The 25,552-nt window shown below is 51.5% G+C and overlaps 1 protein-coding gene across 4 annotated transcripts in view; it reads right to left on the bottom strand.

Annotated features, from left to right (window-relative positions):
• Positions 1-25,343, bottom strand: part of Syne3 (spectrin repeat containing nuclear envelope family member 3) — an 86,109-nt gene extending 60,766 nt beyond the window's left edge. For 2 of the 4 annotated variants that reach the window (XM_085697894.2, XM_085697900.2), the window contains exon 1: positions 25,265-25,343. The gene's annotated coding sequence lies outside the window, so the exon portion shown is untranslated. Of the gene's footprint in view, positions 1-3,833; positions 3,932-20,669; positions 20,821-25,264 lie in introns of those variants that run through there. The other 2 variants (XM_085697895.2, XM_085697896.2) reach the window with 2 other exon arrangements.
• Between the last annotated feature and the right edge of the window lie 209 nt (positions 25,344-25,552).

The raw sequence follows: 25,552 nt of genomic DNA, 5'->3' as shown, positions 1-25,552 counted from the left end.
GCAATCCCAGCACATAGGAGTTAATGCAGGAGGATTGCTACATGTTTGGGGCTACCCTGGGCTACGCAGTGACTTTCAGGCCGGTCTGAACTACATAGCAACACCCTGTCTCAAAATAAATAAATAAAGTAAGTAAGTTAAATAAATAAATAAATAAAAGCATATGCCTTTAACATTACAGGCATTTTCTAGTCATTTCCTGATACATACAGTATATTAACTACCAAGAGCACACTGGTTGACTTTGTGGTACGTGCATGCAGGATGTACCCACAGGTTCTATGGAAATACTATGCCATTTTACATAAGGGACTTGAGCACGGAGAGATTTTGATATCCACTGGGGAGGGGGCAGGGTCCTGGAGCTAATCCCCCAAGGATACGGAGAGATGACCGTCCATGGCTGTATAAGAAGCCCTGCTTTGAGAGTGATAAGGCTCACTTCCGTTAAAGCCACTGAGAACACAGGCCGGCAACTGCTTTCAATAGCCTGCTCTGAAAGGGGTTTCAGATCAGCCCTCCCATCACAGATAACCAGTCCTTGGCTGGGAAGACTGGCTGCTGCTGGAGCCACCCCTCTCCCTGGATTGGCTGACTATAAAACAGCATCTTCAAGGAGCTGCCCCAGGCTCTCTGTCAATAGGCATAGGCTGGGGGATGCCAAGATTCCTCCTGGGAAACTCTGACATTGGCAACTTGAAGTTAAAATATAAGAAGCTGAGAAGGGAGAGAGGGCAAGAGGGCCACTGTGGGCAGCCCAGGTACAGGATGGGGCACCCCTGGTACACGGTGGGGCTTCAAGGGCTTGTCTATGGTTCCCCGAGTTTAGGTGCAATTAGTGCAGGCTCCAGGAGGACAGCCCATCAGAAGCTGTGAAAGTCACAAGAGTCCTTAGGGGTTCCCTGGCAACGGGGCCAGCTACTGACAGAGAGTGGGCAGAGCTCAGCAGACATGGGACCGGCCATCTGCTGTAGGCCAGATCACGCTAAGGTGGGTACTGGAACTATTGGAACCTGACTGGGAGGTGGACTGCCCCATCCTAGGCTGATGCCAGCCAATCAACACAGCTAGACTTCATGGGAAGGCATGTTAAATGCCTATATTTTACACTGAAGATAGCGATGTGTACACACATATACATACACACACGCACCCTCTGAAGACCAGCGGGCTACGACAGTGGCACCTGCCCTCAAACCCCTTAGAAGCCTTTAGAAGTCCTGCTGAATCAAACTGCCAGAACTTACTCATCAGAGTCTAAAATAGTGGGATGGGGGCTGGATAGATGACTCAGCAGTCAAGAGCACTGGCTGCTCTTCCAGAGGGCCTGAGTCAGATTCCCAGCACCCACATGGAGGTTCATAACCTTTTATGAATGCAGCTCTGGGGATCCCTCTTCTGGCCTTTGTGGGCACTGAATGGTAGAATATTTATACACTTAAACAAAGGAGTGGGACAGAAATAGGACAGAAAGAGAGAGAGAGAGAGAGAATATGAAGGTGTCCGAGTGTGAGAGGCCATGGGCATGTGTGCACATACCTTAGAGACACATGTCAAGCCTAGCACCCTCTTCAAGAGCCAGCCATTTGGTTTTGGAGAGCAGGGTCCTTCACTGCCTGAGAACTTGGTTGAGTTTTTTCACTTTGTGTGCGTTGGGGGAGTGGTGTTAAGAGAGGGGGAGTGGAAGAGGGGAGAGAGAGAGAGAGAGAGAGAGAGAGAGAGAGAGAGAGAGAATTGGTATGCATAGAGGCCAGAGAAAACCTTGGTACTGTCCCTTTTGAAATCATCCACCTTCGTTTTTGTAGGCAGGGTCCCTCCCTGGCCTGGAATTCTCCAAGTAGGCCAGACTGGCTAGCCAGTGAGACCTGGTATCCACCTGCCTCCACCTCCCCACTGCTGGGATTACAAGGAATTGCCTGGCTTCCCTGAGCCATTGCCTCTTTCCTAGGTGTGTATTTCTGACTACTAATGTGCATTTCAGGATGACCAAGGCTCTGGAAGGACAGGGCTTTTTCCAGCTGTGTGTGCAGCTGTCCCCATCATATATACGATGTGAGGGGCTACCAGGCCTTGCCTGGCTTGGGTAAGCGTGAGCTAAGGAGAGAAACAGGAACTCAGTCACCCTCTACCTTTGCTCCCTACACTCTGGCCTACATGGCCTCAACCATTTCTCTTCCAGAACGCAAAGCAGACTTCCTCCTTGGGAGGAAAACAGCCCAGCCAGACTCCAAGTACCATCTCCAGACTCTAACAGCTGTCACTACAAGAAGTTTCTAGTAGATTCTGTAGAGTAATCAGTAGTCTTGAGTGCCGCTCTCTGTCTCCCCAGAGGCACTGAAGGTCACCTGAGGAGCTGGCTGCTGTCCAAGATGGCAACACTCCCTGATGTCACCTCCCTATGGCAACCATGTCTCCCAGACCTTGACCTTCCAGAACTCTTAAACTCCAGTTTTTGTTGCCTCTGCCCCCAGCAAGTTGTCTCCCCCAACCCCAAGGAGTTCAGTGCAGTGTGTACTCTGAAAAAAAGGCACCAGCAGAGTCCCATTTGGGAAGTATGGTCAGGGGAGCAGACAAAGTTAGAAGCTTTCACTTAGGGGTACCACCCAGAGTCATTCTCACAATGTGGGAAGAAGTGAATCCTGGGTAAGCAGATCTGTCCTGTCCACACCTCAGCAGGGAACACAGCGCTCACATGCCCAAGGATTTGCAGAAGGAATATCCAAGGGCCTACCCGGGCTGGGAGGACAGTTCCCCAGTCCTGGCCTGTGCTCCCCTATGAAGTCCTGACTCAGCAAGGTGGAGTCATTCAGGAAGTCACATCCTGTTCCCACAGGGGTCCAGCCCCAGCATCCCTGGGCTCACTGCTCACTATTTGATCCTGGGAATGAAGGCACATGCCAAGCTAGCACTGGCCCAACCCTCAGGAACTAACTCTGTCTCCCCAGGCAGGATTTTTACCTACATAAGGGGAAAGTCTCAGAACCCACTAGACCTGCCCGGCCAGCTAGCCACTTCCTGGGCCTCTCCCATAAGACCTGTGCCTCCTCAAAGGACTGTCTATGTACCAGAGTGACCAACGGACCCCTCACTGCATACCTCCCATTGAGACTCCAGACATAACAGCTCACTTTTCCTCCCTCCGAACCCATAAGCTTCCTATTTTACAAGACAGGGTCTTGCTATTTTGCCCAGGGCTCAAACTCCAGGGCTCAACCTCTTTAATATCTGGCCCTACAGACATATGTCACCGTGCCAGCCTTATCTTACCAATGTTTTTACACTTGTGATCCAGTATACCCTTCCTGGGCTTCTGAGCTCGGAGACTCCACCACGCATTGCCCAAACCTCTCACCCGCCACGCTCCTTAGTGCGCTAGTGCCAGGCACTGGCTGAAGGCCAAGATGATGAGGAGCTGTGTGATGGGGAGCAGGTAGCCAAGAGAAACCTGCTCCAGGCCCAGGGATTCTGCTTGCCAACTCTTTGGCTCTCTGAGGCCAAAATCAGACATTCTGAACCAACAGCCAAAAGGGTGTGAAGCCAGAAAAACAAACAGACTCACCCAATGTGCATCGGGCAATCTGAGCTCCAAAAGGCACCTCTCTGAGCTCGGTCCCACCTTCCTGCCGGCCCCCAGCAGCTCTCTCCAGAGGACCTGGACCACCATGTAGTTTTTGAGGCTGTCACAAACAGCATCAAGACGGAAGATTAACAACCTGCTCCACAGGGCTCTGAGCTCCGAGCTTGTGTGCCCAGGCGCCTGTAAGACTATAAACACACAGGAGGTCTTGCCCTGGCCTGCTCTGATTCCAACACCTGGAACAGCAAGTACTCACAGAAATGTGTGAATGGAGAGACGGTGAGACTGGAAATGCAGAGAGGAGTCTTTCCCCTCTTGCAGCATAGAGGATCTTCACAATGGGCTCTCTGCTTATTTGATTCCTTGGTAAACAATTGCAACCAGTTCAGGAAGCCTTAAAAAGGCCAGAACCAGAGACAGGGATGGACTTCAGCTTGTGCTCTGTTTATCCCCAAGTAAGAGCTTTCTGTAGGTCACAGATGGGGGAGCCCCCTCACCAATGAGCTCTGAAGTCCAGTCTCTTCACAGCTAAAATAGGAGCATTGGTTGCCACCTGGCTTCCAGGCCCTTCCAGATCAATGAGCTGCGAATGGGAAGGTTGCTGATAGGGGAAGGGGCACTTTGATCCCCTCGGGACATATTTCTAACAGATGCACTGGAAAAACTGGAAATGCTTGCAGCCCCAAGTCTGAAGCACTATCATTAGCGTCTTCTGTTCTGACCTTCTAAAGGTTAATTGTTACCAAGTTACAAGGCGTCCTAGCCCTGGGCTGAAAAACCATCAGCAGAGCGGCCTTAAAATGCTGCATTAAATGCTACATTGTTCCACCCTACAATTCCAGCCATTGTCCACGGCTCTCTCGTTCTAGGAGCATCCTCATGAGGAGGATGCTATAATGAGGTATGTTATGAATATGGAAATGGGATGTTAAATACCTGCTCACATACCTTAAGAACCAGGATGGAGGATGGAGCAATTTGACTCGAGAAGTTTCCCTGAGCCATTTGTTCAACATCCAGTTGGTCAGTAGTGGTCAAGTTGACCATCTGATGGGCAAGTAAAATAACAGCTGCTCTGGGAAGTAGGTGGGAGAGTGTTTCCCAGAAGTCCACTTCATGGTGGTCTGTCTTGTTCCTTGCTTCCATCTGTCCACCCTTTATTTAGCTTTGGGTCAAGGTTTGCGGAGTGACCCCGTTAGTAGTACCTCGTGTTGCCATCCTCCCTCTGAATCTGCAGCCTTCAGTGCACAGCCAGCATGCCCCCTACTAGTCCCTGGACTGCTACTCAAATCAGCACGTGTCTTCTGCTCAGTGCACAAAGCCCCTATGCGTGTGCAGTGACACAGAGGAGCCGGCCTGCTGCTGCTTACCCAGTGAGCACTCACTAACACGGACACTGCCTCCCACAGCCAGGCTGCGACCACCCCAGATCTGACTGTGGTTCCAGGTCTCAGGCTGCAGGGTAGGTCTTCACAGCACAATAAAGCCCCAAACAAGCCAAGAAGAGGAAAAGTTCTGGGCAATCCCTCATTCACGTCACATGGAAATCCTCTCTACCTGGGCTGGAGTCTAGTCAAGAGAGTTACCCTGGGATCTTATTTTGAGACGACCTCTATGGAGCCAGGGCTAGCTTCAGACTGGAGATAGATCTGCTTCCACCTCGCAGAGTGCTGGGAGTGCTGGTGTGCCACCCACATCTAACTTGCCAGGCCCACAGGACAGTGGAATAGTGATAGAGCTACAGCGAGGATTCAATTGTGGCATCAAAGAAGCCTGGGCCTCTCTGGGGGGCGGTGTTCTAGTTCTTCACAAAGACCTGCAGATCAAGAAACACCGACTCTGACACAGACAGATTCTTAGTTTCCATCAAGGGTGCCAAGAGCATTCACGGGAGAAAATACGTTTTCAACGAAGCATGCAGGACATTACAGACAGTACGAAGCTGGAGCCCTTCTTCACATCATATACAAACCCCAGTTCAAAGTGACCAAAGGATTAAATGTAGGAGCTGGAAACAAAATGTAGTAAAGCAAGCACCGCCATAGTGCTTAGGGGCAGGAGGACCAGGCGTTCACAGTCACCCTCAGCCACACAACGAGTCAGCCTGGACTACGTGAGGTTAAAAACTGTGGGTCCTCAAGATGACTTAGCAGGGCTGGGCATGGTGGCACATGCCTTTAATCCCAGCACCCTGAAGGCAGAAGCCGGAGGATCTCTGTGAATTTGAGGCCAATCTGGTCTACACAGTGAGTTCCAGGACAGTCGGGTCTACATAGGGAGACCCAGGCTCAAAAAGCAAAGCAAACAAAAAGATGGCTCCAAATGCACTTGCCACCAAATCTAACTCTAAGTTTGATCCCCAGAGCCCACAGAGGGAAAAGAGAGAGCTAATTTTCACAGCTGTCCTCTGATCTCTACGTGCATGCTATGGAATGCATGAGTGTGACCATACAACACAGAGAGAGAGAGAGAGAGAGAGAGAGAGAAGGAGGAGGAGGAGGAGGAGGAGGAGGAGGAGGAGGAGGAGGAGGGAGGGAGGGAGGGAGAGAGAAAATAAATAGATAAATGCATAAAAGAAAACTGCCCAGTCACACCCTCTATACTCTCCAGTGCCACTGAAAGGTAACTAGTCTTCCCACCATCATGATCATCAGTGACCTACAACTGCCCTGTCAAGGTCATCTATGTATGTCAGAGGAGGATCCTATAGTTTGGATAGAATGTTACAAGTTCCAGTTACAATAGCAAGCTCTCCCACAGGGGGCCAGCCTAGCAGCAGCCACGTGTATGTGCATTGACAAGCTCACTGACTACCAGGGCTTGAGTAACCCTCAACCTTCCAGACGGAGAAACTAGGCTCAGAGAGGCCAGCTCTCCTTCCCCAGATCAGTTAGTCACTGAGATCCTGACTCGGAAACGGGTCCGTGTGTGTCTGTTGCCAGCAACGGTGCCAAGCAGTGAATCGGTAACCCACATGCGGAAGTGAGTCACAGGCAATGCAGGGGGGCTTCCTTTTTTGAGTCAGAACAGGACTTCCCTTCACACCCAGAAGGCTGCAGAGATAGACAAGGTGGCAGCTTAGACCCATCGGGCTGCCCCCTCCCTGTGAGTATGTGTCCCTGATGTGGGGACAACCATGACAGCATACAGGGCTCGGACGTAGAGCTGCTGGGCCTGGTGAACCTTCCTCGAGCATTCCCAAAGGACATGGCTGCCCATGATTCTACAGGAGCATTGGCCTGGCCTAGGACGGACAGCTAAGCATCACTCAGCGTGGTCCTTTCATCCCACATCCAAGGATGGGTGAAGACACTGTATCCCTGCGTAGTCACCTGGGTGTGGAGCCTCTTATCTTCCCACGGGTACCGTGGTCAGCATCTCTTTTCTCCTAAGCTTGGGAGACGCCAAATTCATCTGATGACAAATCACATTTCAACGCCCACTCAAGGCTGGGGGTGGGGGCAAGAGATCACAGAGGTGAAGAAGTAGGATCCTGTCACCCCAACAACAGAGCCCTGCTCTCAGCCGACCCTGACTCAACCACTCAGATTCTTCCCTCTATGGGAAAAACAGCATCTGGTCTGAGGACTCCCCACACCTGTCTGAGACACAACCTTCAAGGACCCACCACCAGAATATAAATGTCCTTGAGAAGTGCTCACTAACATCGCTTTCCAAAATTGCTGGGCTTCTGGAGGGGTCACCAGGTGCCAGATGCAGCCATCACTCTAAGTAGCGTTTTGGCATGTTTCTCTTCCAGGGAGAATGTCTGAAATTTTCATGAACCTTCTAAGGATTCTGACCCATGGAAAACTAACATGCCTGCTACAGTGATCCTTGCTATTAGTTATTACTGTAAATGGCCCAGAATGTTCCATAGAGGAGATACCCTGAGCTCTCCTTAACCTTTCCTGATTGCAAAACGGTCATGCTCTTATATTTTGGGTTGTGAGCCTAGCCTTTCACGGCTGAGCCATCTCTCCAGCCCCGTCATGCTCTCTATATTCGGATTTCTCAGTCCAACTGGATCATGTGTGACTGTATCATTTGCTTAACCTCTGGTGAACCCCAGGACCCTCAGGTCGGGAAGCACATCCCTTCCGGTCTAAGCCACTGCAGACCCATAGGCACCTTCCCGATCGAAGTCACTGATGCTTTTGGCCTTCTGTATAGCACGGGGCATTTTAATCAACAAAACACCAATTGTGGTCACTTGGGCTGAGTAGCCTGGTTAACAAAGACTAGAGCAGAGCTAAGTCTGGGTGGTGTGGGCTGCTGGGTGGAGTAGGAAACACCTGAGTTACAGCCCGATGGGTGCACAGGATTTATCCTGCACAGGGGTTCTCAAAGGCCGATTCCCCGGGACAGCTCCTCACAACTGATCCGAGTCAGACAGCAGGGCCAATTGGCCTGGATTCAAGCCTAACTTTAACGCTTTCTCAGTCAATGGGTGCCATGCCTCCAAGTACAACCTGCTGGCTGCTTCCCCGAAGACCTGATACTGGTAAAGTGCTTAAATCTGCGCCCTGCTGGCACACAGTGGGTGCTGCCGACGTGTTTGTTAAATTATACATTCACCAAACGCCTGCGCCTCTGAGAGGGGGAGGCAGAGGTGCGATAGATTAGTCCAGCAAAGGAAGGAAAATATGTGGCATCCATCCCGTGGAATATTCGGGGCCATTTGCCGCGAGAAATGTGATGACTAATATTTAGACCAGCCGGGGCTGAGAGAAGAGGCAAGCTGTCGAACCGTAGGCTCCTGCGCCAACCAGAGGAGGACCCGAACCGTGTGCTCCTGCACCAGCCCAGCCAGCCAGCTTTCCTGGAAAGGACCAGACAGTAAATACACCCTGTGGTCTCGTGGTCTCTGTCACGGAACCTGCCTCGGGTGTGAGAGCAGCTGCAGATGACCCCTGAAGGAGCGGGCTGTGTTCCAACAACAGCTGATTGACTGGAGCGGGTGGTATCGGGTCAGTGGGCCACCACTGTCAACCCTACTGCGCACATCCCTACTGCGCACATCCTACTTGTGTGAGAAACTGAGGGAGACAGAAACAGACACGGACAACAGAGCAGAGGAATCCTCAGCGCGCACTCAGAATGCAATCTGGATGCTGGTGGTAGCAGCCTGCATGCCCTGCTCTAGGGTCATCCTCAGCTACAAAAGGAGACCAAGGCCAGCTTGGGCTATATGACACCTCTTCTCAAACAAAAACAACAACAACAACAACAATAATAATAATAATAGCAACAAATAAATGTCCTTAAAGTGATAGGAGCAAGGAGGTATTTTAATGGATCTTAGATTATAAGCAGATGTGTGTGTGTGTGTGTGCATGCGCGTGCTTATGCACAAGAGCGTACATGTCCCCAGGTGTGTATATTTGAATGCAGGTACCTGAGGATATCAGAAAAGATCCCCTGAGGCTAGAATTATAGGTGACTATGAGCCTCACGACACACGGGTGCCAGGCATGAGCACTCAGGCGCTCTCTGAGAGCAGTAGACTAAGCCATCTCCCAGCCCCCATTTGTTTATTTGAAAAGCCTTTGGTGGGCAGTGGTGGCAGCAGTCTCTATTAATCCCAGCACTCGGGAGGCAGAGATAGGCAGGTCTCTGTGAGTTCGAGGCCAGCTTGGTCTACAGAGCAAGTTCCACGACAGCCAGAGCCACACAGAGAAACCCTGTCTCAGAACAATAATAATAATAATAATTAAATAAAAGAAAGGAAGAAAGAAAAGGAAAGCTTTTAAGTTAACATAGCAAGTGAGTTCAGGCTCCCTAGACGTCCAGCACAAGTTACAGAGTCAAGCACAACGTTCACCATCTGCTGTCTAGAAACCAGATAGCTTCCAAGTCCTAGGACTAAATCTAGCTTCCTCACCTACTGGCTGTATGACCTCAGGGCACTGACCTTTCTGGTCCTTCATTTCCTTAGGTGGAATATGAGTGGCTTCACTTTCAGTCTGAGGAAACTCTGGCTGTTCTCAGGTCCTATAAACTAGCCCAGAGTACTTGGTTTCACTTGAGTCAATAAAAGGGCCAGGCTGGGAGAGGAGGAGGGGAGGACCTAAAAGGTAGGGGTGGATGAGAGGCACATCAGACACCTGCCAGTTTCTCGGAGAATCTTCCAGAGTGTGTATGGGGGGAGGCGGGGGGGGGGGGGGAGTGGCAGAGTCTTCTGAGGAACTAGCTGTGGGGTTCTTCCAACCGCCCTACAGCAGAAAGCCCAGGCTGCTCAGCAAAGCCTCTCTCTCCTTCTCTGCCCTTGTCACCCACTTCCTATTGCCTGCCTTCCAACTTGGCTGCTGGTAGCAGGAGCCCCAAATAGCTCCCAGGTTCAGCCCAACTTGCCTCTGCGCCTGTGGGCCCCTCCTTTTTCCCTGCCTCCCTAGTTTCTGTAAGCTGACATCACTGCATCTGGGGACCGTCCAGCAGCGTGGGGCACCTAAGCTCCTTGACTCCTCCTCCTACTCTTTAAATAGATGAGAAATCCACAGACAGGTACAGAGTGGTGAAGTAACTTGAGCAAGGTCACACAGCAAGTCACACCACAGGCTGCCTTGTCCTTCCCACAGTCCCTTGGGGGAGGAGCAGGCCTGAGTCTTCCCTGCCCAGCCACAAAGAGGTGAGAGAAGCTAGTCCATCCCCAGGCACATGCCCTGGGCTTCACATAGACAGGTGGCCAGTCTGATGTCCCCACGCCCTGGCAAGAGCAGGTACATTGTATTTATAATCTCCACTGCCTGCCAGCCATGACATGACGGTGCTCTGCAGGTCTTGCTACAAGTTGGGTGACAGAAATTCCCATGTACTTCTCACATGGCCAAGGTGTCATCTTGCAACCTCAGCAGAATGGGGACTATTTCAAACCCCTGGGCAGTAGAAGTGTGAACCTCCCCCAGGATCCTAGGGAGTGGTTTGTTTCCCAAGCCTGACTGCACTGGCCTCAGCCTCAGTCCCTCCTTTCTTCCCTCCTTCCCCCTCCCTCTGTGAAGGCTTCTATTGGGTGAACTTCCAGTCAGACCCACGGAGAGACAGGTACTGCCTGCTGTGTGCGGAGCTGAGAGTCTACCCAGCATCCTCGTTCTCTTCAGCCAGGGGGAAATGAAGGGCTCTGCCTCTCCCTGGAGCAACTGAGGGCACCCACCTAGATGCTGGGAAAGGATGGTCAGAATGTGAGCCCTCTGGGGGTGGGGCATGCACACACACACACACACACACTGTGCACACAAACCCATCTGGCTTTCTAAACTATCTTCTCTCTCCTCTTAGACAATGCTGGCTTTGATTTGAGTTCCTGGAAGAAACTGACAGGCTTTGCATAAAAGGCAAATGCCATGATCCCACAAAGTGGACCCACAAAGAGTAAATTGCCTCAGTTTCTGGGAGGATGCATTCTCTTGATCACAAAGGAGAGCCTGAGCCTATGCTTCTTGCCGCTTCCCCTATAGCTATTAAGCTGTTGGCATGGGTTCCAGGCCCGATCACTTGTGTGAGTGTGTATGTGCGTGTGCGTGTGCGTGCGCGTGTGTGTGCGTGCACACACATGCGGGCACTTATAGGCACACATGGGTGTATGATGGGGGAGGGGTGTGTATGCCACAGCGCTTGTGAGGAGGTCAGAGGACAGTTTCCTGGAGTCAGCTCTCTCTACCCTTCCTGGGTTCCTGAGAGCTCAGGGATGGTACGGCCTTTAAAGCAAACACCTTTCCCAGCTGAACCCTCTCAGCATCTGGGCCTGGCAGCACTTACCATCTGCTGGTAAGTTTGTTTACTGACTTACCTACTGAACTACCAGTCCACAGGCATCCCAGGAGCTGCAAATATGGCCTAAAACATTGGTAAAGGACATCACAGTGTAATGTGGCTAGGCTGGACACACACCGAGGGTTGGGGAGATAGCCAAGTCTTTAGATTATTTACCACACGAGAGTGAAGACTTGTGTTCTGTGGTGGTCTGAAGGAAAATGGCCCCCATAGGTTCATAGGGAGTGGCATTATTTGAAAGGATTAGGACAAGTGGCCTTGTCAGAGGAGGTGCGGCCTTGATGGAAGAAGTAGTCACTGCTGGGAGGGGTGATGGTGTTTCTAATGCTCAAGCCAACTCCTTTGTGTGTCTCTTCCTGCTGAGCCAGGTGTAGAACTCTCAGTTACCCCTCCAGCACCATGGCTGCCTGCACGCTGCCATGCTTCCTGCCATGACAATGATGGACTAAACCTCTGAACTGTAAACCAACCCCAATTAAATGTTTTCCCTTATAAGAGTCGGTCATGGTGTCTCTTCACAGCAAAAGAACACTAAGACAAGTACCATTTCCTAAATCCACGTAAAAAGCTGGGTATGATAACATAACCATAATCCCAACGATAGGGAGGTAGAGACAGGATGGTCTCCTGGTCAGGCAGCCTACTACTAGGCAAGCTCCAGGCCAGTTAGAGACCCTGTCTCAAAAACCAAGAAGGAATGGCACTTAAGATTGACATAACCTACACAGACAGACAGACAGACATATACACAGACCAAAAAAAAAAAAAGAGGACATCTCTATTCCTTCTAGAATATCAATTCCAGCGCAACCACAACTTTCCCAGTCTTGCTCATCACTCAGTCTCCCTACCCATGACCTCCACCAGGAAAGTGAGCTCCATTCATTCGTTGGAGACAGCCTCAGAGGGCTTCCCTGCTGCCCTGCACCATGCTGAGGATCTCCTATGCTCAAAGTAGCCCCAGAGAGAGGCTGAGCCTGGTTCAGTGCAGAGGGGACTCTGACGGGGAGAGGATTCTGCTCAGGGGAGGGGAGACAGGGACAAGGTGGCTGCACCTCTGGAAGGACAGTGGGGGTGGCTAGGGAAAAGGCTCATACAGAGAGGGAGCTATGTCGTACAAGGCACGAATTTGCTTCAAAGTCACTTATCTCCAGCAAGGAGGAACTAAGGATGCCCCTCTAGCCCACACATCCACACACTCACAGAGATAACAATTATTAAATGCAAAGTTCTGGACAGGCAGTGCTGGCCCCAGGACAATGAAGTTTCCTCCTTCTCAGCAGACTGAGGGACAGGACCTTCGAGACTTCTAGAACATGGAGGCCCAAGGGGAGGCAATACCCCCTCACATCCATCTCCAGTCAGAACAGCAGGGATGACCTGAGGTGACCTCCACCATCAGGGTGGCAGCAATGACCTTGAATGATCCATTGGTGCTGGTTTGGTGGGCACTTTTTTGATACTGAGCTCAGGTAAATATTCCCTTTGGGGCAAACTGAGGACAGCTGTCTGCTTACTTTCACTTTCACGTCCCTTCCCAAGGTCCTCCTCCCCTCCCCACAGCCACTCACGGTGTCCTGCAGCCTGTGTGTGTGTGTGTGTGTGTGTGTGTGCGCACTCTCAGAGGCAGCCAGGAACCAAGCAGCTTCTCCTGGGGCCATTCATGGCATCCTGCAGCCTGTGTGTGTGTGTGTGTGTGTGTGTGTGTGTGTGTGCGCACTCTCAGAGGCATCCAGGAACCAAGCAGCTTCTCCTGGGGCCACTCACGGCGTCCTGCAGCCTGTGTGTGTGTGTGTGTGTGTGTGTGTGGTGTGTGTGTGTGTGTATGAATGTGTGTGTGTGTGTGTGTGTGGTGTGTGTGTGGTGTGTGTGTGTGTATGAATGTGTGTGTGGTGTGTGTGTGTATGTGTGTGTATGTGTGTGTGGTGTGTGTGTGTGTATGTGTGTGTATGAATGTGTGTGTGGTGTGTGTGTGTGTATGTGTGTGTGTATGTGTGTGTGGTGTGTGTGTGTGTGTGTGTATGTGTGTGTGTGCTCTCAGAGGCAGCCAGGAACCAAGCAGCTTCTCTTAGGGACCACAAGGGAGGCTCTCACCAGGGACCAATGTCTAGGTGTCCCCATCTCTACACTGGACGTAGAAGACCCTGGCTCAGGTCATCCTGCTTCTAAAGACAGCAGCTTCTGGTCAGTCGTTGCCTCGTGGGCTGGACCACCCACAACACACACACACACACACACACACAAGGAAAACCAAAGCTGGCAGTGCCTGGTGTACACACCTGAAATCCAGCACTAAGGAGGCCGAGGCAGGAGAAATGCCACAAGGTTAAGACCAGCCTGGATTGTAAAGCAATAACCAGGCCAGGATTACACAGCCATAGCAAGACTTAAGAAATAAATAAAATGACTACATAAAAATTAAAAATAAAATTGATGCTGAATTTTACAATAAAAACCACCAGGGTTAGAGCTAGTAAGAGGCTCATCTCCAGTGTGTTTCACAACACTTGGAGGGCACCATTCTCCCAAAGGACCACTCCAGAATCCTGTTCCTTCTAGAACCTTCTTCGCTTGTCCAGAAGAAACTCAGAAAAAACATAATCCTTCCCAAATGTTTGTCCGTAGGCTGGAACTCTCTGTGGAGCAGCCCCTCAGCCTGGAGCCATCCCCTGCTGTGGCAGCTGGTGAGGCCCCTCAACAACACTGGTCCTCCAAGAATGTGAGGCCCAGCAGGACAGAGTTATGAGAGCTCCCACCCCAGGATAAAGAAGCTGATTAAGTTAATCCTGTCAGCAAGCTCCCAGATCAATTGGATGTAATCTCCTGCAGGGCCCTGCAAGGGCATTGTTCAGAAAGAGCTGGGTATTTGCTGAGTAAAGGAGCACGTGAGTTACCTCACCTCAGGCCCCTGGACAGTCAGCAGACAGCACTAAAACCTACTTCAGACTACGGTGGCTGGACTCAAATTCATGGCAATGTTCCTGTCTCAGTCTTCCTAAACACTGGGATTACAGGTGTGACCCACATCCAGCCCTGGCAAGCAGCAGGGCCTCTTCCTGACTCGGCTCCTGAATGACCAGTTTGCCCACGTGCCAGGGAGGTCCTGGGCACCCGTGGACACCGAAGTCCTGTAATATATATATTCACCAAGTTTACAGGGCAATGGTGACTCCAGGAAAAGATTCTGAGGACCAGATGGAAACATCTCAGAATGTTCTGGATAAGAGGCAAACACGCAGTACTGAGAGACATCTCCACACCAGTACCGAGGGCTGACTAAAGCCAGCCCAGGAAGCCCCTTTGTTAACCCGCAGCCACTCACCCACTCACCGTTGTGTCCCAGCTCTCTGGAGAGTCCTGGGTTATCATCACCTGAGGTGAGGGCTGCTCCAGAGCATTGGCCCCACCCTTCAGCCACTTGTACACAGGACACGCCTGGACAAGCACACACTTGGCATCCCAGCACGCTGCAGGGCTGCCCTGCAAGCGTGTCTCAAAGGGATGAATGGAGCTGACCACAAAAGTAGATTGTGCCTTCAGTCCCTCCTGACTTAAGTTTATTCTGAAAGGAAACTTTGTATCTTTGCCTCAAATAGGGAAGCAGGAAGCGTATCTATTACACATCCTAAGAAATCAGTGGGCAGGGGATAGGAACTCGTTTGAGTGCCTCTCTCTGGATGTGTCTCTAGTTTGCGCGCAAACCTGCTTCTTGACAGAGAGGAGTGACAGAAAGAGGACAAATTAGTGCCACCCTGAAGTGGTCCAGGCTGTCCCAGGCTAACCCAGGACTCTCAACTATCCCCACTCATCAGAATTGCCTGGGAGTGTTCAAAGACAACCAAGAAGCAGCCTCACTTCCAGAGATTGCTAATTCTGCTGGCCCATTAGCAACCCAAGTGACCATGAAAATATCCTATAATCAGGACTGTTAGAAAGACCAGAAAGGGCCAGAGGGGTGGCCCAGCTAGCAGAGTGCTTAGCTAGCAGACACACAGCCCTGGGCTCAATTCCCAGCACGTCCTGTACCAGGTGTGGTGGCGGCACATTCTTGTAATCCCACCACTCTGGAGGTGGAAGCAGGGAGGGGGGTATTGGAGGAGGGGGTCAGAAGGTCAAGGTCGTCCTTGTCTACACACCAGTGCTCTGAGCTGGTAACATCCAGTTTCTTGGTCAGTCCTGCAATGTCCTTGGTTGGGAGCTCTTCCCTACTCTGAGATCTACATTGAGAACCAGGAGAATCATGGATGGAAGTCCGACAGCAGGTCCTCCTGGGCTGGGTCCCACACCCAGGTTAGCTCCACAAGAGAAAACAGCAACTGCAATTGGGGCTTGTAGCTTGCATCCTGTCACCTGAGCCGAGGGCAGAGTCACCAGCAGCTGTGCCAGCTCATCTCCACGCAGGTGCCCTGGGTGGAGGAGACAAAACTGCTCAGCTTCCTGCAGCCTGTCCTCCCCACCTGGGAGCACTCAGGAAAAGGGGAGGAGTACGCGGGGAGGACAGATGCTCAGGGATCAGGGAAGGCGTGGCCAGCTCCTTGGACAGGTGAGTTAGCCCTGTACAAGAAGGTTATGAGACAGCCAAGATATACTGCCGGTGAGAGAGAATCGGGGTGCCGGCAGGTCTGTCACCCTGTACCTGAGGCCCAGGAACAGAAAGCAGCCGACTAAATAGAAAATGGAACTGACCTTTGCCTAGAGAAATGATATAGGAAATACTTTGCTCTGTGGGGTGACCAGACACACCCTGACTCCTTGGGGTGGGAGGGTTCACCACATAGACCCATTAAGATGATAAAAGGAGCCCCTCCCTCCCCCACTCTCCCTAAAAGAGGGAGTTAAGGCTCAGCGAGACTGTTCTTGGGTGAGATGAAAAGGCCCTGCCCATCAGCTAGATGACTTCTGCAGGTAAGGGGGCCGGCCACCAAGCCTAACCACCTGAGTTCCATTCTCCGGGTCCATACGGCAGAAACTCCAGAGAGAAAGAGGTTCCTCAGCTGTCCCCTGCACACTATGATATATACGCATGAGCTCAAAAAGTGAGTGTGTGTGTTTGTGTGCACGCACACACGTGTGTGTATGTGGCTTAAAGGCTTTCTGGCCTGCCCAGCCCTGAGCTTCCTCCCTCCAGGTTCTCACCAGCTGGGGCGGCCTATGTTTAGAGCACCCTTCTTACCCATCAAACTGTTCCCACGGAGCAGGGACGGGAGCAGCGATGTGTCCCTGGCATCTTGCTACCCATCCCATCTCAGCCAAGGTCAAGTACACTGATGGAATGCAGTTGCCCAGGGTATGTGGGTTACAGGGTGGAAGAGCCCAGATCCCAGCCACAAACACATGTCTCTCTGGCTTCCAGACCACAGCCAGCTCCTGCTAGGAGCTTCATGACTAACCTTGCTGCTTCCTGTGGGTGACAGACACAGGAACTCACAGGGCCTTCCTCGGTCCTCTTTACTGAAGTCAAAACTTTGCCCAGGAGTAGCCAGACTGGGCATCTGGGTGGTTTTACCCAGAGAGAAGAAGCAGAAATAAGAGAAGTCGCCAGGAAAAAAAAATCGAATCCATTCCTTATTCCTTAAAGTCATTTCCAAGAAAAGTTGGAGTTTGAGGTCCATAAATAGACAAGTAAGCAAATTACACAATCAGGCTGGCTGCCTGGTGCTAGGTGAACAACCGGCTGTTTAACCTGGCAGCCTCAACTGGCTCACGTGCCACCTACAACCTCCAGCCTGTGGTCAGCAAGTCTCAGTGACTAACCAACAAGTTGTAAATGGAGTTCTGGGGAAAAGGGGGGAGGGACCAGGCAGGGTGCTCCAGGGTGGGGCTCTTGCTCTTGGGGGACCTGTGGCATTCCTGGGCCCGTGCATGGTCTTGGGCAAAGGATTTCCTCTGAGGATTGGCTTGGTGTAGGAAAGACCCTGGAGCTCCAGAGGAGCTGCCCAGCTGGAGGGCTGAAGTCTAGGTAGGTTTGCCCTCCACTTTCACAATCAAACTGTGATGCCTGGATCCGGGCACCTCTATTCAAGTCCAAACTCCACTGGCATCTGACGATGGCAAGGGCAGGTTATTTAACCCTCTGTCCAGCAGGGATGGCGTCAGCACACCTCTCTGAAGTGCCATGGAATGAGGAGAAAAGATAAAGAACTTTATCTTTGAACTGTGTGCAATGCTGACCCGCAGCAAGTGCCCCCGAGAGGCTGGCTGTCAGGAAAGACTGGGCAGGAAATCTCCTACGTGACCCAGTCCATCCACCACTGCAATCTGCAGGCATAATCAGTCATTCGGTCTACTGTCAAGGATGCAGTCAGACAGACAGAAAACACTTGCATCTGTCCAGAGTGGGCTTACTTTTTATTCTTCATTAAATACACAGCCTAGGAACGAGTCACGTGGCATCTACCTTGGGTTGAGAGTGTAAGTAGCCTGGAGACGGTTACAAGAGCACCAGAGCCGGTGTGATGGCTCATGATATAATCCCAGCCCTAGGGAAACTGAGGCAGGAGGATTCCAGTGAGTTCCAGGTCAGCCTGAACTCTACAATAAGAACTGGGAATAGTGCTGCTTGCCTGTAATTCTAGGACTTGAAGGCTGAGGCAGGAGAATTTCAAGTTCTAGACAGGTTTGGCATTTAGATAGAGATCCTGTCTAAGAGCAAACAGAAAGCTCACTAAAAAGGAAAATGGGGGGGGGGGACTGGAGAGATGGCTCAGGAGTTAAGAGCACTGGCTGCTCTTCCAAAGGACCCGGGTTCAATTCCCAGCACCCAAATGGCAGTTCACAACTGTGATCTGTAACTCCAGTTCCAGGGGAGATCTGACACCCTCATACAGACATATATGTAGGCAAAACCCCAAGTGTACATTAAATAAATAAATCTTTACAAAAAAAGAAAGAAAATGGGGGAAGCTGTGTGTAGCGTATATAAACTACACAAGGACATGTTTTATAGAAAGGTCTGCGTGTCATTGATCTGGTGTCTGTGATAGTTATTCCTCGTTGTCCACATGACTGGATGTAGAATCACGATGGCAACAAACCTCTGGGCGTGGCTGGAAAGGTGTTCCCAAAAAGGTTTACCTGAGGAGGAAGACCCCATGAGGATGGACAGCAGCACTCACGGACTAGGGTTCAGGGCTGAATTAAAGGGGGAAAGGCAAGCCAAGCATGCCACACCTTCCCTGTCAATAACAGACTGTACCCTCCAACCCCCAGCCAAGATAAACCCTCCCTTCTTTAAGTCGTTCCCACGGGGATTCTGTAATAACTCAACCAGTATCCTCAGAGTTCCTGGAACCAGCCCTCTAGAGATGCCAGAGAGAAACTATATACACAGTAGCAAAGCTGGCTGGTGTCAGTCCCTGCCCTGTGTCACTCAAGTTCCTGTAGCAGAGATAGACAATAGACACAGCTGCAGGCCCGGCGCTCCCATTTCAAACAGTGCTGAGATGACAGAGACCCAGTGATAAAGACAGACCCTGCTGGTGAGTGCCGGAAGGCTACTGTGTGGGCAGAGAGCTCTCTCTCTGGGACCAGAACCAGGCTCTGAGATCCAAATGGAATGGCGGGGTTGGGGACTCTCAGCAAAAGCGAGGAGTTGGGTGTGCCCCACCAGTGAGGTCAAGACACTGTCAAAGTTCTAGTGCTGACCTTCAGAGCTCCCAGCACAGACAGCAGACAGACCCCGAGTGACAAGGGTCGTGAGGGATGAAGACAGGTGTCAGGACTTAATCTTGCGCCTTCCCTCCAGGGCTCACTGAGGTTCTGAGGAGCCTAGAAACACTAGGGTCTGCCCCTCCCACTTCATTCCCCAGCCCGGAGCATGTGTTTCCCCTAGCATTTGTCAGGTCTGATTTAGGCTGGAAAGCCTTTGGTCTAAGTCATAAGAATAACTGCCTCTCTCTGGGCTGCCAGCGAGCTGTGAGATGAATGGGCAACAGGCAGGTGGGAAGCCAGACTTGAGTTCTGGAAGCCATTGATTAAATATCAATAACAACGCACAAAAGAACAGAAAACAGAAATCATGATCCGATGGAATCTTCTAGGAGGCGATGTCTACCACGTGGTGGAGGAATAGGAGAAGGGCAGTTGGCAGAATTGCTTGCTTGCCACAGGTGGTCTGAATGAATGTGGGGCTTTGTGGGACCCAAAAGCAGCCCTGGGGGCAGGAAGGAAGGCAGACCCAACGCTCCGGGAAAGGGAGAGGAGCCTAAGAAATCTATTCCTTTCTGGGTGGGTGGCACACTGCAGAGGCAAATCTCAGATCCCCAAACACATATTGCTAGGTTTCCAAGTGAGCAAACTCCTCAGAGAGCTAAGTAGAGCCTCCCACCTTAAATGCAGGCGAAAGGTCAAATGTTAGCTCCTCCCATCAAGGAGGAGAGAGGCAGACTCAGTGAGTCAGCCTATGGTATTATTCTAGTAAATGTTTCTTGGGAGGGGTTTGGCCATTTCAGAACTTACATAAAACCTGAGGCTTAATTGGAGTCCCACCACTCCCAGCTCGGTGATGATGGCTGGAGCCTAACCCAGTAAACCAGCCTTCCCATCTTCAGGCGGTCATGACGTCATACCACCATCAGCAATGGCGCAGAGTACTAGGGAGTGTGTGTGAGAGAGAGGGCACTGGGTGGGAGTCAGGAGGTCCATTGCTGACCCTGAGAGCCAGAAGACTTGAGCCAGTCAGGCTGGGAAGCTGGCTTCATTGGCAAATTGCTTGCTGCTTTACTGGTATGACGACCTGAATTTGATCCCTGGAACCCACATTTTCCAAGAGATGTTTGGTGGCACACACTTGTTAACCCCAGTGCTGGGTGTGCACCAGTCAGGAAGAACCCTGGGAGGAGGTAAAGACAGAAGGAATGCTCGGGCTTCTTGGCCAGCCAGGCCAACTTCAGGTCAGTGAAATACCCTGTCTAAAATCCAAGGTGGCCAGCTCCTAAGGAACAACTTCCCAGGTTGTTGTCTGGCCCCTACATGCCAGACATTCTCTCTCTCTCTCTCTCTCTCTCTCTCTCTCTCTCTCTCTCTCTCTCTCACACACACACACACACACACACACACACACACACGACAACTCTGTCTGCTTGTGGAGACTCACTTTCCCTGTATGTGAAATTACAGGCTCAGACAAGGTTATCTAGAACTCTGGGGTTCTCTGTTCTCCACTGCACCTGTGACTTCTAAGCACAGGTTGAACACTCCCAATCTCCAAAATCCAGAACTCCGCAAGCACCACCATGGTGCCACCCCTGACCTCCTATGTTCAAAACACAAGGGCAGTAATACCTTATGCATAGGTACCTAGGAAACGTAAGCACACAGATACCTCTCCAGCGGGCAGGCAGGAAGAACACCTTCCGGTGGAAACAGAGAAGGTTGCTAGGAATCTGAAGGTACGCCAGATACACCGGAACAAAACTAGGCAGACCTCAGGCGCACCCCGCCTCTGTCCTGCAGACAGCATGTTCTGTGCATGGTGCAGTGTGGCCAGGCGGGAGCTGTCAGCTCAGAGAGTCCTGCAGCGTGACAGCTACAAGGACCCCGCCCATCTGTCTTCTACAAGGCCACTTCCCTATGGCCTGCCAGGCTGGGCTGGCCAGACTTTTTGCTTCTTGACAGTGAAAACAATGTGTTCACAGCCCAGCACATGAGAAAACAAAACAGTCATCTTTTCAGATCTCACTGCAGGTTCTCTTGCCCTACCCTCTCCTGCAGTGGGATTTGGAGGAAATCGCCCACCTCTGTGAACCTGTTTCCCCAGCAACAGCAAACCAGGCAGGAGTGACCATTCCCAGAGCACTGTGCAGTCTGGGAATGAATTATCAAACAGGAGAAGAAGGAGCAGCTGCCTTAGTGGACTTGGAAACAGGACTCTCAGCCAAGCTCGTGGACCGCCTTCGGTGAGATTTCTGCTCATGAGTCACCTTGCACGCTGTGGCTCCCCCGACATCTTCAGTCAAATCAATGTCATCTCAGACCAGACACCTGTGCCTCCCTGCCCGCCCTCAAGAGGAGGCTGCAGTCCCGGGGCGATAGGCTAGTGTGACAGGTGGAATTCCCATGAGAGTCACGCACAGGTGTGGCTAGCCATTGTGCACTGTCCTCCTTGTGTACATTGGTGTCCTATGTTGACCTTGGCCAGGGCACTTCTCTGGGTTGTTAAACCAGTAAACTGGACCAGGTGACCTGAAGTCCCTCCCAGCTCAAAAATGTCACGATTCATGATTTGGAAATGTAAATCATTAGGCCAGAACTTTAAGACATTCTGTTTTTATTTTGAGAGTCCCAGCTGTGCCACTGCCAGGTGTTGCAGGACAAATGGAGAGGGAGACTGTGTCCCCACAATAAAGGGAACTCATGTGTCACACAGGGGCTTGTTTGTTCTTTTAAACCCAGCCAGATGAACATTGAAGTCCAGTGAATAATTTTCTAAAAGACTCTGATCATGCTTGCTATCTTTCAGTTTTTTATACTATGTAAGATTTGATGTAATGGAGAGTAAAGCTCCAGTTTGTAATGATAGAATATGAAAATATTTTAAAAATACATGGAGATGGTTTGGCTAAAGCACTTGAAGCCAAGCCTGAGAACCCGAGTTCCAGCCCCCAACCCCACATGGTAGAAGGAAAGAACCAAGTCCTGAAAGTTGTTCTTTCATATGTGGATCACAGCATACATGTGCATTTACATACAACAGATGCTGTAATAAACGTTCTACATACTTTTTAAATATATATACACACAAGGCCTGCACTGGGTTGAAGAAAAAGAACAGGGGAGGGAACAGGCTCATCTCTCACATTATCCCCCACACAGCCACATGGTTTACATGAACACCCCTTGCCCTTTTTTCTTTTATCTACCTCCTTACACTGATGTGGCAAGGCATGTCTACAACCCCAGCACTGTAGAGCTGTAGCAGGGGAATCACGAGTTCAAGGCCTGCTCCGTCTACATATCAAGACGCTGTCTCAAAATAAACAAGAATGTAGCTCAATTGGTGGGGTGCTTGCATGGCATTCAGGAGTACCACATACCTGTAATTCTAGCAAGGGGAGTTGGCGACAGGAGTTCAAGGTCCTCCTTAGCTGTCTATCAACTCCAGGACACCCTAGTTTATAAGAGACCCTCGCTCTTTAAAAAAAAAAAAAAAAAAAAGCTTCATGTGTAAATTAGGATCGACACAAATGCTATACAAATTAGAACCTGTACAAATGCTTAGCAAATGATTGAAAAGTAACTTTTTTCCTAAGGGCCAACATTCTCCTAGTCCTGCTCCTTGTCACACCATGGTGGCATGTGATTTCCGGTTAAGAAGATGCTAGGAGTCTGTAGTTTGGACACCAGGCAGAGTGGGGTCCCAGCGACACTATGTCATAAGGGCAGTAAAAAGACAAGCAAGAGTATGAACCTGGACTGCTGCCTCTGGTAGGTGCCCCCAAGCATTGCCCTGACTTATCTTCTCAGCAACCGGAAGGGAGTGGCATCACCTTAGAGATGAAATCAGGGCTCCGGATTTGGAGACCTTTTCCTATCCGATTCCTAGTTGCACAGCCTCAGGAATGGTTACGAAACCCAAAGTTCAGAATCCTGAGGTTGGGAGGTGTCATATTCCTTACGGAAGTCTGTTCCTCCTGGGTCCTGTCTTGGCACTAAAACATATTGGTGTTACAAGGGGGTGGGGGTGGTCACAATTTTTTCATTTTTTCCATTTTTTCATTTCTTCCCATCAGTGTCTTGATGATGACTGGGACCTGCCTGAGCTGCAGTTTTTCCAGTGGCTAGCACACAACATTGTCCTTGGACTGTCCAATATAGGATGTGTAAAGTAATGAACAACATTGAGTCAAAGGTCTAGAGTTCAAACACTGGACCGGCGAGTCAAAGGTCTGGAGTCCAAACCCTAGACACAGTCAGGGAATAGCACTATCGGTCCCCTTATCTGTAGTTGCTAGTAATGGCATCCTTGACTCTCGCCAGGGACACAGGAAGTGAACAACAGGATACATTAATCCTAAGACTCCATAGCCACACCTGAAAACCCTATAGACTCTCTCTGATCTCCCTCCTCCCAGAATCAAGGACAAGCTTCCAATATTGAGAGGACCCCAGGGGAGTGATTCAGACAGATTTGGGGAAATTAAGACAAAGAGGCAAGAGGCACAGCAGAGCCCTCGGGTATCCTGATCAGCCCCCCCCCACCAGACCACAGAATCATTCTTGGCTACATCCATCCACACCCCAGGAAACACTGCGAATATCTCGCCTACTGCTCATAATGCCTCATGACAAAGGGACCGTGGGGAGCTGTGGTGCCCCTTTTTCTGAAACTGACAAGTGAAATGACCAGCCTAAGGCTGAATACTTAGGTGAGGCCAAAGTGACTATCTGATTTGGAGACCTCTCGGCTTACAGACTTCAGGGATGTTTGGAGGCAATGGTTCCCCACCCAGTCATGCCTTCTAGAGTGGCCACACCAGGATCCCCAACAACCACAGGTCTCTGTATCATTAGGCAAAGGGGATGTCCAGGCAGGGCTAGGTCCATAGTCATTCCAAAGCATGCAAAGCCCCCAAGGAGGGTAAACAGTTGTTCCCATGGAGACAGAACAACTCTGCCACACCCTGAGATCTTTTCAGGACTGAGGGGACAAATGATTCTGGGTTCTCATCCCTTCCTCAGCGACTCCAGAAATAAGGCCTCCTGGTACATTCCTACACAGCCACCCCCAGAGGGGCCTCTCTGGCTCCCGGGGAGCAGCTTGGCTCAGCTGTAACTGTCAGCAGGCCAGGGGGAATATGCCAGCCCACGTGTGTTGGAGTGTCGGTCTAGAGCACAGTTCATAGGAAAGCCTGCAAAACAGTCCGTTGGCACAGATGCACCTTCCTGCCTCCTAGTTCCTGACCTCTGTGAGCTGTCGGCTCTCCCTCCCTCTCCCCCGGCTCCCCCAGAAAGAGGCAAAGCTAAGCCCTTTCATAGAGCCACGTTCCCGTGCAACGTGGATCCTGGTTATGCCGCCTTGAGCAGGTCACGCCCCCTTTCTCAACTTGTTTCTTCTTTTCTGAGTAGATGAAAGGGGCTGTCCAGTTCGGTTACTGAGCCAGTGTGACACACAGTTCCCCGCCAAGAAGACGAGTCGCTTTTTCCCACCCATGAGGTACGACGTGTGCCCTCCGTGGCACTAAAGCCACCCCACAAGCATACTTTGCCTACTCATTATAGAAAGAAGCCATCCTTACAGAGATGAAGCAGGTCTCTAAGACACAGGGAAAAGTGTCCCAGAGCCAGAGCCAGAGATTAAATGTTACCACCCTTGGAACAGTTTCGAAGCAGGGGGCCAGCCAGGCTGTGTGAGACACCCGGCCTGGGATCGCGCTCCAGATCGACTTCATATGAAGCGAACATCTAGTTCCCCCATTTAGAGAGGTAGGAGGGGGATCAGCGAGACTGTGCCGCTAGCCCAGCGAGGTAGGTGGCTGAAGGAAAGGAAACGAAGCACACCGGGTGGGACTTCCCTTCCTCTCTGTGCGATCTCAGGCTCTCCTGGTCGAGCTCGTGGTCTCCAGAATGGGACATTCCGGGCCATGGGGACATGAGAGCGCATTAGCAAGTCCTCCGGCCTCTAGAGGCAAAGAGAGAAGACACCTGGCCCCCAGGACGCGCTATCCTAGGCACTGCGGCGTTTTGCCGCCGAGTCTCTAGGGTGCCGGGATTTCGCAGCGGGTGAAGCGGTTGCATTTGAACCGAAGCCCCGCCCGCCCGCAGCTGTCACTCTGGCCGCCGCCCCCGCGCTCCTCCCGGGGTCCCCAGACTTCCCGCGGCGCCGATCTCCCGGGACGCGTCAGAACAGGGGTGCGCTGGGGACCCGGACGCGACCCTCCCCGATCCGGCGCGGCCTCCCGCCTCCCTGACCGCACTCACCGTGCCCTGAGCGTGCGGAGCGCCGCGGGCTGCTGGGCCGAGTCCCTACTGCGCCCTGCGTCCCGGGCGGCTCCGGGGCGGGGCGGGGCCGGGCAGGGGCGGGGCGGGGGACACGCGACTGCCCCGCCCCCTTAGGGACCCGCCCGGAGCCCTGCCCGGAGCCCCGCCACACAGCAGAAGTGGAACCAAGGCTGAGGACGAACCTCACCGCTACAAGTCACAAACCTAAAGCACGAGAGGGCGGGAATACTGTGTCCATGCCTAGATGGTCTACCAATCCGACCCGGG

The sequence above is a fragment of the Myodes glareolus genome, chromosome 11, assembly GCF_982192425.1.
Source record: "Myodes glareolus chromosome 11, mMyoGla1.1, whole genome shotgun sequence".
NCBI lineage: Eukaryota > Metazoa > Chordata > Mammalia > Rodentia > Cricetidae > Myodes > Myodes glareolus.
Note: the sequence above shows the minus strand (reverse complement) of the source record. Positions and strands in the feature narration are given on the sequence as shown.